Source organism: Leuresthes tenuis, unplaced genomic scaffold, assembly GCF_036924035.1.
Source record: "Leuresthes tenuis unplaced genomic scaffold, fLeuTen1.0.hap1 SCAF_6, whole genome shotgun sequence".
NCBI classification, from domain to species: Eukaryota; Metazoa; Chordata; class Actinopteri; order Atheriniformes; family Atherinopsidae; genus Leuresthes; species Leuresthes tenuis.
Genome location: NW_027325360.1, coordinates 33,321,104 through 33,337,006, shown reverse-complemented (window position 1 = coordinate 33,337,006; position 15,903 = coordinate 33,321,104). Strand labels below are relative to the sequence as shown.

The 15,903-nt window shown below is 41.9% G+C and overlaps 2 non-coding genes across 2 annotated transcripts; both read left to right on the top strand.

The window, feature by feature from the left end:
• The first annotated feature begins 11,658 nt into the window (after window positions 1-11,658).
• Window positions 11,659-11,772, top strand: LOC140310514 (U5 spliceosomal RNA). The gene has a single exon (XR_011916575.1). It is a non-coding gene; the product is annotated as a U5 spliceosomal RNA (small nuclear RNA).
• A 308-nt stretch (window positions 11,773-12,080) lies between these two features.
• Window positions 12,081-12,271, top strand: LOC140310456 (U2 spliceosomal RNA). The gene has a single exon (XR_011916525.1). It is a non-coding gene; the product is annotated as a U2 spliceosomal RNA (small nuclear RNA).
• The last annotated feature ends 3,632 nt before the right edge of the window (window positions 12,272-15,903 follow it).

The window sequence follows — 15,903 nt, the reverse complement described above, 5'->3', positions numbered from 1 at the left end:
TGACATGCTTAATGCTTGTCAGTAGCTACCCACTTATTCATATATAGCAACTGACAACATAAGAAGTCTGGACATACTTTGATAGTAGTTGTAGAAGTATCCTTATTGATAATAGATAAACTAATTCATAGTGATAGAACAGTAGATGAACAGGTGCCTGCACATGTCTCACGAAAATAAAATGGGTGTATGATTGCTGACGGCAGAGCAATACTGCCAAATTTATGAGTTCTTGTGGCAAATTTGATTCAGTGTCTTGACGTGTATATGCTGTTTCGCTGACTTGATTGTCACAAGAAACAAAGTGTGTTTGATAAGATCCGACCATTTTATTACGGGAGGATCAGTATGTATGGATTCTGATGTGACTGATAAACCCATTCTTATCTTAAGCATAATCTAATACGTGAGACAACGCCCTGGCACACAATCAAAAAAAAAAAAGAGAGAGCGGTTTTGTGTCCTCACAGTCCATAATGTAGAAATGAGAGAAAAAAGCCTTTCTGATTTGGTGTGTGTGCTCACAGTGCAGAGTGTAAAGAAAAGAGAGAAAAGAAAGCCGTTTTGGTGTCACGGGTGTTGTGACTTACACACACATATTTCTGAATTGAGAAAGGAAATTATTTTAGAGGAAGCACTAGAGTTTAGATCCCACATTTGTTGATAGGCATTCATTTATTTCTTCACTTCTGATGAAGTTTCAACAATAAACAACAAACTTTGTATTATGAGAAAGAACAAGACTCATTCTTCAGGAATCCGAAAATAAGCTCTATTTTACGAGTTATGCACAAATTCGAATTCTCCTATAAAACGAATTCATTAACTCAAACCAAGTTAGGACTGCTTTGTCCTTCATATTTATTCATGTCTTATCAAGTTTCAACAATAAACAACGTTGTACTTTGTAGAATGAGAAAGAAATTCTTCAGCAATAAGCATCTCTCGACATATGACGAAGTACAGATGTTGCTATAAAATTAATTCCTTCTATCAGCCTGACTTAAAACTGTTTGTCCTCCTTATCTATCCACTTCAAATAAAGTTTCAACAATTTTACAAAAAGTTTACAAAAATTTTGTAGTTTGAGAAAGAACAACTTAATCTTCAGCAATCAGTATAAAAAGAGGGTAAAAAAAGGTGCAAATGCCAACCATACATCACTAAAAGGTGGAGCGGAATTTCCAAACATAATAAAATGTGGTGAAAAAAAATGTGTGAATGCCCCATAGAACACTAAAAGGTGGAGCGGAAGTGTTCGGCTGCAAGAAGGTGTGAATGTCCGACTATATTTGGTGAAAAGCAGGTGAAGCAAAGTCTGAATGCCCAAACTTACATCATCAAAAGCGAGATCAGAGGTGTTTGGCTGCAAGAAGGCCATAGTTTGCCAAAAGCGGGTAATGTGCGAATGACCGACTAAATATCAACAAAAGTGGGGGCGGAGGTCTTCGGATGCAAGTGGGTGTAAATATCCCACCATACAAGTATGGTGGAGAGGAAGCTGTGAATAGCCGACCATTGTAAAAAGCGGGTGAGAGGAGGTGCGAATGTCAAACCATACATGATCAAAACAAGGAGCGGAGGTGTTTGGCTGCGACAAGGTGTGAATGTCCACCCATAATTAATGAAAAAGCGGATAACAAGTAGGTTCGAATGCCCAACCATACATCATCAAAAGCAGTAGTGGATGTGTTCCGCTGTAAGAAGGTGTGAATGTCCGAATATAGTTGGTAAAAAGCGGGTAAGAAAAGGTTCAAATACCCAACTGTACACAATCAATAGCGGGAGCGGATTTTTTCGGCTACTAAAAGGTATGAAAGTCCGACCATGGTTTGTAAAAATCGGAGAAGAAAAGGCTCGAAATCCCGACTATACACCATCAAAAGCGGGAGCGGAGGTTTTCGGCTGCAAGAAGGTCTGAATGTCCATCAATAATTACTGAAAAATGGTTAAGAAAAGGTGCGAATGCCCGACCATACATCATCAAAAGAGGGAGCGGAGGTGTTCCGCTGTAAGACGGTGTGAATGTCCGACCATTGTTGGTAAAAAGCGGGTAAGAAAAGGTTAAAATACCCGACTATACACAATAAATAGCGGGAGGGGAGTTGTTCGGCTACAAGTAGGTGTGAAAGTCCGAGCATGGTTTGTAAAAAGCGGGTAAGAAAAGGTTAGAATGCCCGAATATATACCATCAAAAGCGGAAGCGGAGGTGTTCGGCTGCAAGAAGGTGTGAACGTCCGACCAAAGTTTGTAAAAAGCAGTTAAGAAAAGGTTCGAATATCAAAACCAAACATAATCAAAAGCGGGAGAAGAGCTGTTCGACTGCAAGTAGGTGTGAATGTCAGATCATAATTTGCAAAAAGCTGATGAGAAAGGGTGAGAATGCCCGACTATACACCATCAAATGCGGGAGCGGAAGTGTTTGGCTGTGAGTAGGTGTGAATGTCTGACCATAATTGCTGAAAAATGTGTTAGAAAAGACTAGAATGCCGGACCATACATCATCAAAAGCGGGAGAGGTGGCGTTCGGCTGCAAGTAGGTGTGAATGTCCAGCCATAATTACTCACAAACGGGTAAGAAAAGGTAGTATTGCCAGACCATACATGATCAAAACAGGGAGCGGAGGTGGTTCAGCTGCAAGGTGTGAATGTCTGACTAAAGTTTGTAAAAAGTGAGTAATACAAGGTGCGAATGCCCGACAATGTATGATCAAAAGAGGGAGCGGAGGCTTTTGGCTGCAAGGTCCTAATGTCCTACCATAATTTGTAAAAACCGGGGAAGAAAAGGCTCGAAAGCCCGACAATTCACCATCAAAAGAGGGAACGGAGGTGTTCAGCTGCAAGAAGGTCTGAAGGTCCACCAATAATTACTGAAAAATGGTTAAGAAAAGGTGCGAATGCCAAACCATACATCATCAAAATTAGGAGTGGATGTGTTCGGCTACAAGAAGGTTTGAATGTCCGACCATAGTTTGTAAAAGGCGGGTAACAAAAGGTTCGAATGCCCGAACATACACCATCAAAAGAGGGAGCGGAGGTGTTCGGCTGCAAGAAGGTGTGAATGTCCGACCATAGTTGGTAAAAAGCGGGTAAGAAAAGGTTAAAATACCGGACTGTATACAATCAAAAGAGGGAGCAGAGTTGTTCAGCTACAAGAAGGTGATAAAGTCTGACCATGGTTTATAAAAAGCGGGTAAGAATAGGTTCGTATGCCCAAATATAGACCATCAAATGCGGGAGCGGAGGTGTTCGGCTGTGAGTAGGTGTGAATCTCCAACCATAATTACTGAAAAATGTGTTAGAAAAGGTAAGAATGCCGGTCCATACATCATCAAAAGCGGGAGAGGTGGTGTTTGGCTGCAAGTAGATGTGAATGTCAAGCCATAATTACTCACAAATGGGTAATTAAAGGTAGTATTGAGAGACCATACATGATCAAAACAGGGAGCGGAGGTGGTTCAGCTGCAAGAAGGTGTGAATGTCCGACTAAAGTTTTTAAAAAGCGGGTAAGACAAGATGCGAATGCCCGACAATGTATGATCAAAAGAGGGAGCGGAGGTTTTCGGCAACAAGAAGGTCTGAATGTCCACCCATAATTCCTGAAAAATGGGTAGAAAAAGGGTGCGAATGCCCAACCATATATCATCAAAAGCAGGAGTGGATGTGTTCGGCTGCAAGAAGGTTTGAATGTCCATCAATAATTGCTAGAAAACATGAATGAAAATTTTCAAATATCAAACCGCACATGACCATAAGCGGGAGAGTAGGTGTTCAGCTGCAAGAAGGTGTGAATGTCCACCCATACATCATCAAAAGCAGGAGTGGATGTGTTCGGCTACAAGAAGGTTTGAATGTCCGACCATAGTTTGTAAAAGGCGGGTAAGAAAAGGTTCGAATATCCGACTATACACCATCAAAAGCGGGAGCAGAGGTGTTCCGCTGTAAGACGTGTGATTGTCCGACCATAGTTGGTAAAAAGCGGGTAAGAAAAGGTTAAAATACCCGACTGTACACAATCAATAGCGGAGCGGAGTTGTTCGGCTACAAGAAGGTGTGAAAGTCCGACCATGGTTTGTAAAAACCGAGAAGAAAAGGCTCGAAAGCCCGACTATACATCATCAAAAGCGGGAGCAGAGGGATTTAGCTGCAAGAAGGTTTGAATGTCCATCAATAATTGCTTTAAAACATGAAAGTAAATTTTCGAATATCAAACCGCACATGATCATAAGCGGGAGAGGAGGTGTTCGGCTGCAAGAAGGTGTGAATGTCCACCCATAATTCCTGAGAAATGGGTTAAAAAAAGGTGCGAAACCTAACAATACATATTCAAAAGCAGGTGTGAATGTCAGATAACAATTTGTAAAAAGCTGATGAGAAAGGGTGAGAATGCCCGACTATACACCATCAAATGCGGGAGCGGAGGTGTTCGGCTCTGAGTAGGTGTGAATGTCCGACCATAATTGCTGAAAAATGTGTTAGAAAAGTTAAGAATGCCGGACCATACATCATCAAAAGCGGGAGAGGTGGTGTTCGGCTGCAAAAAGGTGTGACTGTTCGACTAAAGTTTATAAAAAGTGGTTAAGACAAGGTGCGAATGCCTGACAATGTATGATCAAAAGCGGGAGCGGAGGTGTTCAGCTGCAAGAAGGTCTAAATGTCCATCAATAATTGCTAGAAAACATGAAAGAAACTTTTCGAAAATTAATCCGCACATGATCATAAGTGGGATAGGAGGTGTTCAGCTGCAAGAAGGTGTGAATGTCCACCCATAATTCCTGAAAAATGGGCAAAAAAAGGTGTGAATGCCCAACCATACATCATCAAAAGCAGGAGTGGAAGTGTTCGGCTACAAGAAGGTGTGAACGTCCAACCAAAATATGTAAAATGTAGTTAAGAAAAGGTTCGAATATCCAACCAAACATAATCAAAAGCGGGAGAAGAGCTGTTCGACTGCAAGTAGGTGTGAATGTCAGATCATAATTTGCAAAAAGCTGATGAGAAAGGGTGAGAATGCCCGACTGTACACCATCAAATGCGGGAGCGGAGTTGTTCGGCTGTGAGTAGGTGTGAATCTCCGACCATAATTGCTGAAAAATGTGTTAGAAAAGGTAAGAATGCCGGACCATACATCATCAAAAGCGAGAGAGGTTGTGTTCGGCTGCAAGTAGGTGTGAATGTCCAGCCATAATTACTCACAAACGGGTAAGAAAAGGTAGTATTGCCAGACCATATATGATCAAAACAGGGAGCGGAGGTGATTCAGCTGCAAGAAGGATTGAATGTCCGACTAAAGTTCAAATATATTAACAAAAGCGGGAGGAGAGGTCTTCGGATGAGAGTGGTTGAAAATTTCCAACCATAATGTATAAAATGCGGTGAAAAAAAAGGTGTGAAAGAACACTAAAAGGTGGAGCGGAAGTGTTCGGCTACAAGAAGGTGTGAATGTCCGACTATATTTGGTGAAAAGCAGGTGAAGCAAATTCTGAATGCCCAACCTTACATTATCAAAAGCGAGATCAGAGGTGTTTGGCTGCAAGAAGGCCATAGTTTGCCAAAAGCGGGTAAGGTGCGAACGTCCGACTAAATATCAACAAAATTTGGGGCGGAGGTCTTCGGATGCAAGTGGGTGTGAATATCCCACCATACAAGTATGGTGGAGAGGAAGCTGTGAATAGCCGACCATAGTTTGGAAAAAGCGGGTAAGAAAAGGTTTGAATGCCCGAACATACACCATCAAAACCGGGAGCAGAGTTGTTCCGCTGTACGAAGGTGTGAATGTCCGACCATAGTTGGTAAAATGCGGGTAAGAAAAGGTTAAAATACCCGACTGTACACAATCAATAGCGGGAGCGGATGTGTTCGGCTACAAGAAGGTGTGAAAGTCCGACCATGGTTTGTAAAAAGCGGGTAAGAAAAGGTGCGAATGTCCGACAATGTATGATCAAAAGACAGAGCGGAGGTTTTCGGATACAAGAAGGTTTGAATGTCCTACCATAGTTTGTAAAAAGCGGGTAAGAAAAGGTTCGAATGCCCGAATATATACCATAAAAAGCGGAAGCAGAGGTGTTCGACTGCAAGAAGGTGTGAACGTCCGACCAAAGTTTGTAAAAAGCAGTGAAGAAAAGGTTCGAATATCCAACCAAACATAATCAAAAGCGGGAGCAGAGCTGTTCGACTGCAAGTAGGTGTGAATGTCCAGCCATAATTACTCACAAACGGTAATAAAAGGTAGTATTGCCAGACCATACATGATCAAAACATGGAGCGGAGGTTCAGCTTTAAGGTGTGAATTTCTGACTATAGTTTGTAAAAAGCGGGTAAGACATGGTGCGAATGCCCGACAATGTATGATCAAAAGAGGGAGCGGAGGTGTTCGGCTGCAAGGTCTGAATGTCCAACCATAATTTGTAAAAACCGGATAAGAAAAGGCTCGAAAGCCCGACTATACATCATCAAAAGCGGGAGCGGAGGTGTTCAGCTGCAAGAAGGTGGGAATGTTCGACTAAAGTTTGTAAAAAGCTGGTAAGACAAGGAGCGATGGCCCAACAATGTATGATCAAAATCGGGAGCGGAGGTGTTCAGCTGTGAGTAGGTGTGAATGTCCGACCATAATTGCTGAAAAATGTGTTAGAAAAAGTAAGAATACTGGACCATACATCATCAAAAGCGGGAGAGGTGGTGTTCGGCTGCAAGAAGGTGTGAAAGTCCAACAATGGTTTGTAAAAAGCGGGTAAGAAAATGTTCGAATGCCCAAATATACATCATCAAAAGCAGAAGCGGAGGTGTTCGGATGCAAGAAGGTGTGAACGTCCGACCAAAGTTTGTAAAAAGCAGTGAAAAGCGAGAAAAAGCTTTTCTTGAGTTCTTCATGATTTGGGATTTTGCTTATAAAATGCATTCCTTCACTCAAACTATGTTAAAACTGATTTGTCCTTCATATTTACCATCTAGAAAGATTTAAACAAAAAAAACAACGTTGTACTTTGCAGTAAAAGAAAGAGCAAATCTAAAGTTTCAGGAATCCGAGTATAAGCCTGCTTTCATGAGTTCTGCACGATTTTGGATTTTGCTATAAAATTAATTGCTTTGCTCAAACCAAGTTAAAACTGTTTTGTCCTTCCATATTTATCAATGTCTAGATCGACTTCAACAAAGAAAAACATTGGACTTTGCAGTAGAAGAAGTTGAAATCCATCTACACATTGATAAATATGAAGGACAAAGCAGTTCCCACTTGCCCATAAGAAAATAAGCTTATTCTCGGATTCCTGATCCTTCAGTGTTGCTCTTTCTTCTAGTGCAAAATACAATGTTGTTCTTTGTGGAAGTCGATCTAGACATTGATAAATATGAAGGACAAAGCAGTTTTCACTTGGTTTGAGTTAAGGAATTCATTTTATACATAAAATCCCAAATCATGCAGAACGTATGAAAAGAAGCTTATTCTCGGATTCCTGATCCTTCAGTGTTGCTCTTTCTTCTACATCAAAATACAATGTTGTTCTTTGTTGAAGTTAATCTAGACATTGATAAATATGAAGGAAAAAGCAGTTTTCACTTGGTTTGAGTGAATGAATTCATTTTATACATAAAATCCGAAATCGTGCAGAACTCATGAAAATAAGCTTATTCTCGGATTCCTAAAACTTTTGATTTGCTCTTTCTTTTACTGCAAAGTAAAACGTTGTTTTTTGTTTAAATCTATCGAGCCATTGATAAATATGAAGGTAAAAGCCGTTTTAACATAGTTTGAGTGAAGGAATTAATTTTATAGATATAATCCCAAATCATGCAGAACTCCTCAAAAGGGGCGTATGGCTTAATCACAAGTGTGGTTCTTTCTCATTCAGGGTAGTATGAGGAAGTTTATGCTTGAAATATATGTAGAAATGGGTACATATAAAGGACAAAGCAGTGTTAACTTAGTTTGAGTAAAGGAATTCATTTTATACATAAAATCCGAAATCGTGCAGAACTCATGAAAATAAGCTTATTCTCGGATTCCTAGAACTTTTGATTTGCTCTTTCTTTTACTGCAAAGTACAACGTTGTTTTTTGTTGAAATCTATCTAGACATTGATAAATACCAGCCGAACATCTCTGCTGCCGCTTTTGATAATTTATGGTTGGGCATTCTTACCTTTTCTTACCCGCTTTTTACAAATTATGATTCTACATTCACACCTACTTGCAGTCGAACACCTTCTCATCCACTTATGATCATGTGCGGTTGGGCTTTCGGACCTTTTCTTACCCATTTTTCAGTAATTATGGGTGGACATTCAGACCTTCTTACAGCCGAATACCTCCGCTGCCGCTTTTGATGGTGTATAGTCGGGCTTTCGAGCCTTTTCTTCCCCGATTTTTACAAATTATGGATAGACATTCAGACCTTGCAGCCGAAAACCTCCGCTCCTCTTTTGATCATACATTGGTGGGCATTCGCACCTTGTCTTACCCGCTTTTTACAAACTTTAGTCGGACATTCACACCTTCTTGCAGCTGAACTAACTCCGCTCCCTGTTTTGATCATGTATGGTCTGGCAATACTACCTTTTCTTACACGTTTGTGAGTAATTATGGCTGGACATTCACACCTACTTGCAGCCGAACACCACTTTTCTCGCTTTTGATGATGTATGGTCCGGCATTCTAGTCTTTTCTAACACATTTTTCAGCAATTATGGTTTGACATTCACACCTACTCACAGCCGAACACTTCCACTCCCGCATTTGATGGTGTATAGTCGGGCATTCTCACCCTTTCTCATCAGCTTTTTGCAAATTATGATCTGACATTCACACCTACTTGCAGTCGAACAGCTCTGCTCCCGCTTTTGATTATGTATGGTTGGATATTCGAACCTTTTCTTAACTGCTTTTTACAAACTTTGGTCGGACGTTCACACCTTCTTGCAGCTGAACACCTCCGCTCCAGCTGTTGATGGTGTATAGTCAGGCTTTCGAGCCTTTTCTTCCCCGATTTTTACAAATTATGGATGGACATTCAGACCTTCTTTCAGCCGAAAACCTCCGCTCCCTCTTTTGATCATACATTGTCGGGCATTCGCACCTTTTCTTACCCGCTTTTTACAAACCATGGTCGGACTTTCACACCTTTTAGTAGCGGAACAACTCTGCTCCCGCTATTGATTGTGTACAGTCGGGTATTTTAACCTTTTCTTACCCGCTTTTTACCAACTATGGTCGGACATTCACACCTTTTTACAGCGGAACACCTCCGCTCCCTGTTTTGATTATGTATGGGTTGACATTCGCACCTTCTCTCACCCGCCTTTTACTATGGTCGGCCATTCACAGCTTGTACTTGTATGGTGGGATATTCACACCCACTTGCATCCGAAGACCTCCGCCCCCACTTTTGTTGATATTTAGTCGGTCATTCGCACCTTACCCGCTTTTGGCAAACTATGGCCTTCTTGCAGCCAAACACCTCTGATCTCGCTTTTGATGATGTAAGGTTGGGCATTCAGACCTTGCTTCACCTGCTTTTCACCAAATATAGTCGGACATTCACCACCTTCTTGCAGCCGAACACTTCTGCTCCACCTTTTAGTGTTCTATGGGGCATTCACACCTTTTTTTTCACCGCATTTTATAGATTATGGTTGGAAATTCTCACCCACTCTCATCCGAAGACCTCTCCTCCCGCTTTTGTTAATATATAGTCGGGCATTCGAACCTTTTCTTACCCACTTTTTACAAATTATGGTCGGACATTCACAACTACTTGCAGCCGAATACTTCCACTCCACCTTTTAGGTATGTATGGTTGGCATTTGCACCTTTTCTTACCCTCTTTTTATACTGATTGCTGAAGATTAAGTTGTACTTTCTCAAACTACAACATTTTTTTAATTGTTGAAAATTGATTTGAAGTAGATAAATTACGAGGACAAACAGTTTTAAGTCAGGCTGATAGAAGGAATTAATTTTATAGAAAAATCTGTACTTCGTCATATGTCGAGAGATGCTTATTGCTGAAGAAGTTCTTTCTCATTCTACAAAGTACAACGTTGTTTATCGTTGAAACTTGATTAGACATGAATAAATATGAAGGACAAAGCAGTCTTAACTTGGTTTGAGTTAAGGAATTCATTTTATAGGAGAATCCGAATTCGTGCATAACTCGTAAAATAGAGCTTATTTTCGGATTCCTGAAGAATGAGTCTGGTTCTTTCTCATAATACAAAGTTTGTTGTTTATTGTTGAAACTTCATCAGAAGTGAAGAAATAAATGAATGCCTATCAACAAATGTGGGATACAAACTCTAGTGCTTCCTCTAAAATAATTTCCTTTCTCAATTTAGAAATGTGTGTGTGTAAGTCACAACACCCGTGACACCAAAACGGCTTTCTTTTCTCTACACTCTGCACTATGAGCACACACACCAAATCAGAAAGGCTTTTTTCTCTCTTTTCTACATTATGGACTGTGGGGACACAAAACCGCTCTCTCTTTTTTTTTTTTTATCGTGTGCCAGGGCGTCGTCTCACGTATTAGATTATGCTTAAGATACGAATGGGTTTATCAGTCACATCAGAATCCATACATACTGATCCTCCCGTAATAAAATGGTCGGATCTTATCAAACACACTTTGTTTCTTGTGACAATCAAGTCAGCGAAACAGCGTATACACGTCAAGACACTGAATCAAGTTTGCCACAAGAACTCATAAGTTTGGCAGTATTGCTCTGCCGTCAGCAATCATACACCCATTTTATTTTCGTGAGACATGTGCAGGCACCTGTTCATCTACTATTCTATCACTATGAATTAGTTTATCTATTATCAATAAGGATACTTCTACGACTACTCTATCAAAGTATGTCCGGACTTCTTATGTTGTCAGTTGCTATATATGAATAAGTGGGTAGCTACTGACAAGCATTTAGCATGTCACACAGCCCAAACATATAACATTTCAGGACACACAAACTCTTCAACTTATACTCTTTTACCGAAGCTGCTACAGCTCGATTGGCCGAATACCGAATAATCCTATTTCGGTGAATTTGACATCTGCCTTACATGTAACAGATTAGCGGTTTAGCAGTTTTAATTTAGTTTGAGTGAAGGAATTCATTTTATAGCAAAATCCGAAATCGTGAAGAACTCATGAAAGTAAGCTTATTCTCGGATTCCTGAAACTTTAGATTTGCTCTTTCTTTTACTGCAAAGTACAACGTTGGTTTTTTTGTTTAAATCTTTCAAGACATGGTAAATATGAAGGACAAAGCAGTTTTAACATAGTTTGAGTGAAGGAATTCATTTTATAGATATAATCCCAAGAGTCTGCTGAGAAAAGAGAGTGAATGCGAAGTAGACTTTAACACGGCTCTGGGAGCGAGCCGAGTGCGGGCTAACCGGGAGAATTGCTTGAAAGAAACGCGACACCGAATGAGTGGTCAGAACAAAGCCTCAATACGGTTTTCCCGTGGTGTTTTTGTTGCTGCCTTGTCTTTTGCACAGAGTAAAAGACAAGGCAGCCATCGAATAGGGCCCGATTGTTCCTACTTGGTCAGCCGAGGAGCAAGGAGGGGGGAGCAAGCGTCTCAACCAAGCAAAGCTCACCATGGGGAAGGTGGCTATGCCAACTAGCCTGATGCCCTGCTCCCGCAGTGACGGATAATCGTACTCTGGTTTCTCTTCATAACGTACAAGTCTTTCGCCTTTTACTAAAGACTTCTGTGGAGAGCAGCACTAATGAGTTGTTTCTATTTTTGGCAGGCTTTACCTTTGCGGGTGAAGCCCTTTCTGTCTGTGCAAAACAAATCTTGTTACTGTGCAGAGTGACTTCTCTGAGTAGAGTCGCCTTACTTGTTGCGACTGTGCCGATGTTCGAAGCTGGAGTGCAAAGTTGTTGCTTGAATGGTGCTCGCTGGAGCGTGCGGGAGTGCAAAGTTATACCATTTAAAAGGGCTGAAGAGTGCTTAGTGTAGCGGGTGGGCGGAGGTGCAAAGTGACACTCTGGCCACCTATGGTCATAAAAAGAACACCGCTACAAGTTCGCATTGTGCCAGGAAGGGCCCTCGGACGTGAACCAGTGGACAGTTATCGCTTCTCGGCCTTTTGGCTAAGATCAAGTGTAGTATCTGTTCTTATCAGTTTAATATCTGATATGTCCTCTATACGAGGACTACATATTAAATGGATTTTTAGCAATAGGAGTTGAAAAAGTAGCTTGCTCCGTTCACTCCAAGCATTGACCGGGTACTGCAGTGCCGCTGGGAACGGTGCGCTCTTCTCTGCTGTTGTGAAAAAGTAAACAGCGGTGCAGGATGCAAGTTTCCCCATACCCCTCTCCCTTCTGGCTCCTGTACACAGCACACACTCACACATGAAGGGTTTTGGGGGCGTGTGTGTTCGGTGGGGTGTAGTGGACTCTGCAGTAGTTGCACTCTGCAGTTCCCCGCCCCTGTTTTAATTACACCTTAGACATTACTACTTATCAAACACACTCACACACACACATTAGGTCTTGGGGGGTGGTTACACTGAGTGGCATCTGGTGGGCGGGGCTCTTTGGGTATGTAGGCTGCCCAGAGGGCCACGCTCCCAGTTCTACAAGTTTGGCTGCCCCTAAATTTTAATTGCTCACTATTAGAAAATATTGAAGAGCCAGAAGGGTGAGGGGAGGGGTCTTCTTCGCACACCCCTGCTTCCTGGTTGCTGCTCGGGGCGGGAGGGGCCAGGAGGATTAATTAATTGTTCTGCTGGTTTGGGGTCTGTGGTGGCTGGGGGGCTGCACTACACCCCAGCGGAGTCGAGGGAGGGAGGACGTGTGGATGTATGGGACATGAAAGTGTGTGTGGTAATGATTGGGCCTGGATCTTGGACTTGCTGTCGCCTGGCCTGCCTGTGCTTCTCCCGATGGGGGGGGTGGCGTGGCCTCTCCCCGCTGCTCGCGACTTCACCCACCTGTGGGCACGTCTTGACTCCCAGGGCATTTGGCCAGGGGCAGGCGCTGATCCACTGTGTGGCTGCCTGGGGCGCTTGGCCCTCCTGGGTATTGGGTGGGGCCTCTGCCGGGGGGTTTGGGGGCCCGGATCCAGTGCACGGCCCATGTCTGGGCGGCTGGGGCCTGGCGACGTCGGTGGGCTGTTGCCCCTGGCTCCCGGAGGGCCCCTGCCCTATGCTTATGGGGGCTCTTTCCGGGGGCTTCCTCTGCAGTCTTCTGGGTGGATGCGTGGTTGCCCCTGCGGTGGGCTTCCTGGGTTCTGTGCTCTGTGGGGGCTGCTGGTGGCCTGGGTCTTGTGGCCCTCTCTGCCTGCTTCTGATAACTAAGCACGGTTATCATCTAGGTCCTGTGCCATGGGTGTTGCATGTTCTCACACACACACAACCACATTCATTAGTCCAGTAGCATGGTCGCTAAGCAGTTGATGTATTATCATGTCGTCTCAGGTCATCTATATCCACAGCTGTGTTGTATGCGATTGCCGCTTCTTGTGCTTATTTTTGTTTGTTTGTGTGTTTTTTTTTTCTCTGCTTGTCTGCTTTCAGGTGCTCCTGGCGCTAAGGCTGGATTCCCCTCAGAGGCCATGGATTGTTGTCTGTTTTGTTTTTTTACAGGTGTAGCAGCTGGTTGTCTGGTTTTTGTTTCTATTTTTGTTCTGTTTCCTCTTCTTTCCTCTTCTTCTTTCCTTGTCCCCCGGTCCGGTTCAGTTCTATTACATGTCATATATTGTAAACAGAAATAAATAAATGGGCATCAAGGGGAGCTTTACATTTATAAAATTTCCCTTGGCAAAGCAAATCTGTTTGGCATCAAAGGTATTCAGACTACAATTCTGCTGCCATAATGCTGAACATGATAAGGGGAAAAAAAAAAAGTAAAGAAGTCAGTTCTGCCGAAAGCCAGGGACTAGACCTGTTCTAAGTTCTATACTTTTTAAAAGGGGCGTGTTTATCAACTATGGAATTAGAAGATTTACAAAAATTATAACTATTCAACAGATCAGTTAAAAAAAAAGCCTGCTCATGGAGATGTTTCAGGATCTGGATACCAAGCGTGGACCTAATGTTTTCATTTTTGCAATTCTGATACAGGCTATTGAGCAGTGATAACTAACACCAAGTTCAGATACTGCGGATTTTCTACCTTTGATTTGTTAAGATTGAGCCAATCAGGGACAACCTTGAAGGATCTCTTAAGTTTGGTTTTGTAGGATCAGTAATTACCTGAGAAAGGTTGATATTGGTACACACCTTTTTTAAAAGATCAGAGGCAGAGTTCAACTTGTTTAAATTAAAATTGCCACACAGAGATTGGGTTTAGGCCCCATGCACACAGAATGACATCAACAAATATAAGACATATTAAACATTTACACATAGATTTTTGAATACATGTAGAGGAATGATACTTTGAAATGTGCTCATTGCGGAGTTATGATCAGTTGAGTAATGAAGGTTGAACTATTCTGGGAAAGAGGTTCTATTACCAGCATCATGATGGAAACTCCTGATATAGAAGGTTTCGCTAACGCATTGGAATTGTTTTACTATTTTCATATGGATGTACAATGAAGAATTGCTTGCTGCTGATAAAAGCAAAGAAGAACAGCTTACACATAGATGCTCACATATAGGCTGCTGAATGCAATGAAGACCTGCTTATCCAGTAAAGTTCAATGTCAATGTGTAATATTCAATTAGGATTTGCAAAACAGTGAAGTTAAACAATGAATGGGTCCATAGTCGGTATGAGAAGACTACAGGAATATTTACCTGGGTTTACGTTCAAACAGAGATAAGAAAATTGCGATAAATAATTGTTTGTTTGTTTGTTAGTATGTATATGAATGTTATGTGTATAAACTGTGTTGAGTTGTAGTTACTCAGTAGTGTCTCAGTGAAACAACCGACGGGGGAAGCCTTGCGGTGACAACAAAAGCAGTGTTTTACTGATCAGTCAAGTTGCTCCAGAGTACTCCATACAAACTGGTTGGCTACTGAAGGGATAGAAAATGGGGAATACTTGTTTTAAAGCAAACAAGGAATTAGATGGGAAAAATACATGTTTTAACGGGACCCAGACAATATGAAATACTCAGACAGATGGGAGAAGAAATGTAGTTTTGTAGGAAATCACAAAATTATTACATAAAATTAGTGAAATCAATTGAAGAATGCCTTTCTGAGGAGCTGTTTACCACAGATGAGCAGCTTTGCGACCAAGCACATTGTAGATCGCTTTAGTGCCAAAATGATCTAATTTAATGGATTGGTTTTAGACATGCATAACAGCATTTTAAGAACAAAGAGAGAAACAAAAAGGGACAACGCTTCATGGTGGAAGGTGATGTATAAATAACTGTGTATATGATGAAGGAGAGACCATTTGAGCAGCACAGCCATTTCGCAGCACAGGGACAGCAGTCCAAGTTAAAGGATCTCCCACGTGGTATCACCTGTCACACTGTGTCAAGGCATCAAAAGAAGAAAAAATCACCAAACTCAAGGACAAAGAGACGAAGACTCCGGTGAACGAAGAGAGAGGACTGACAAACCAGAAATACAAAAGGATGCTCGATGTCAAGATCCAGAAGAAGAGGCTAACAATGCCACGAACACTTACGATGCTGGGAATGATGCCAGCAATGAACAGAGAAGAAGATTCAGTGTCATCAATCTGCAACACGTGCCTCTAATGAGGGGGTGAATATAGAATCCTCAACGATTACAACGTCTCTGGGAACTGTGACAACAACAAGGTTTAAACCATTTTGATATATATTGTAACCTATTGGCTAAGGAATAGTGCTGAAAATGAGGTATATCTAATCCACCACTGTCTGTAGGGTTTTTAAACTAATACGTGGTGGTTTGTTTTTCCACAGAAATTTGGAGATGCATGAATCTAGTGACTTAAAC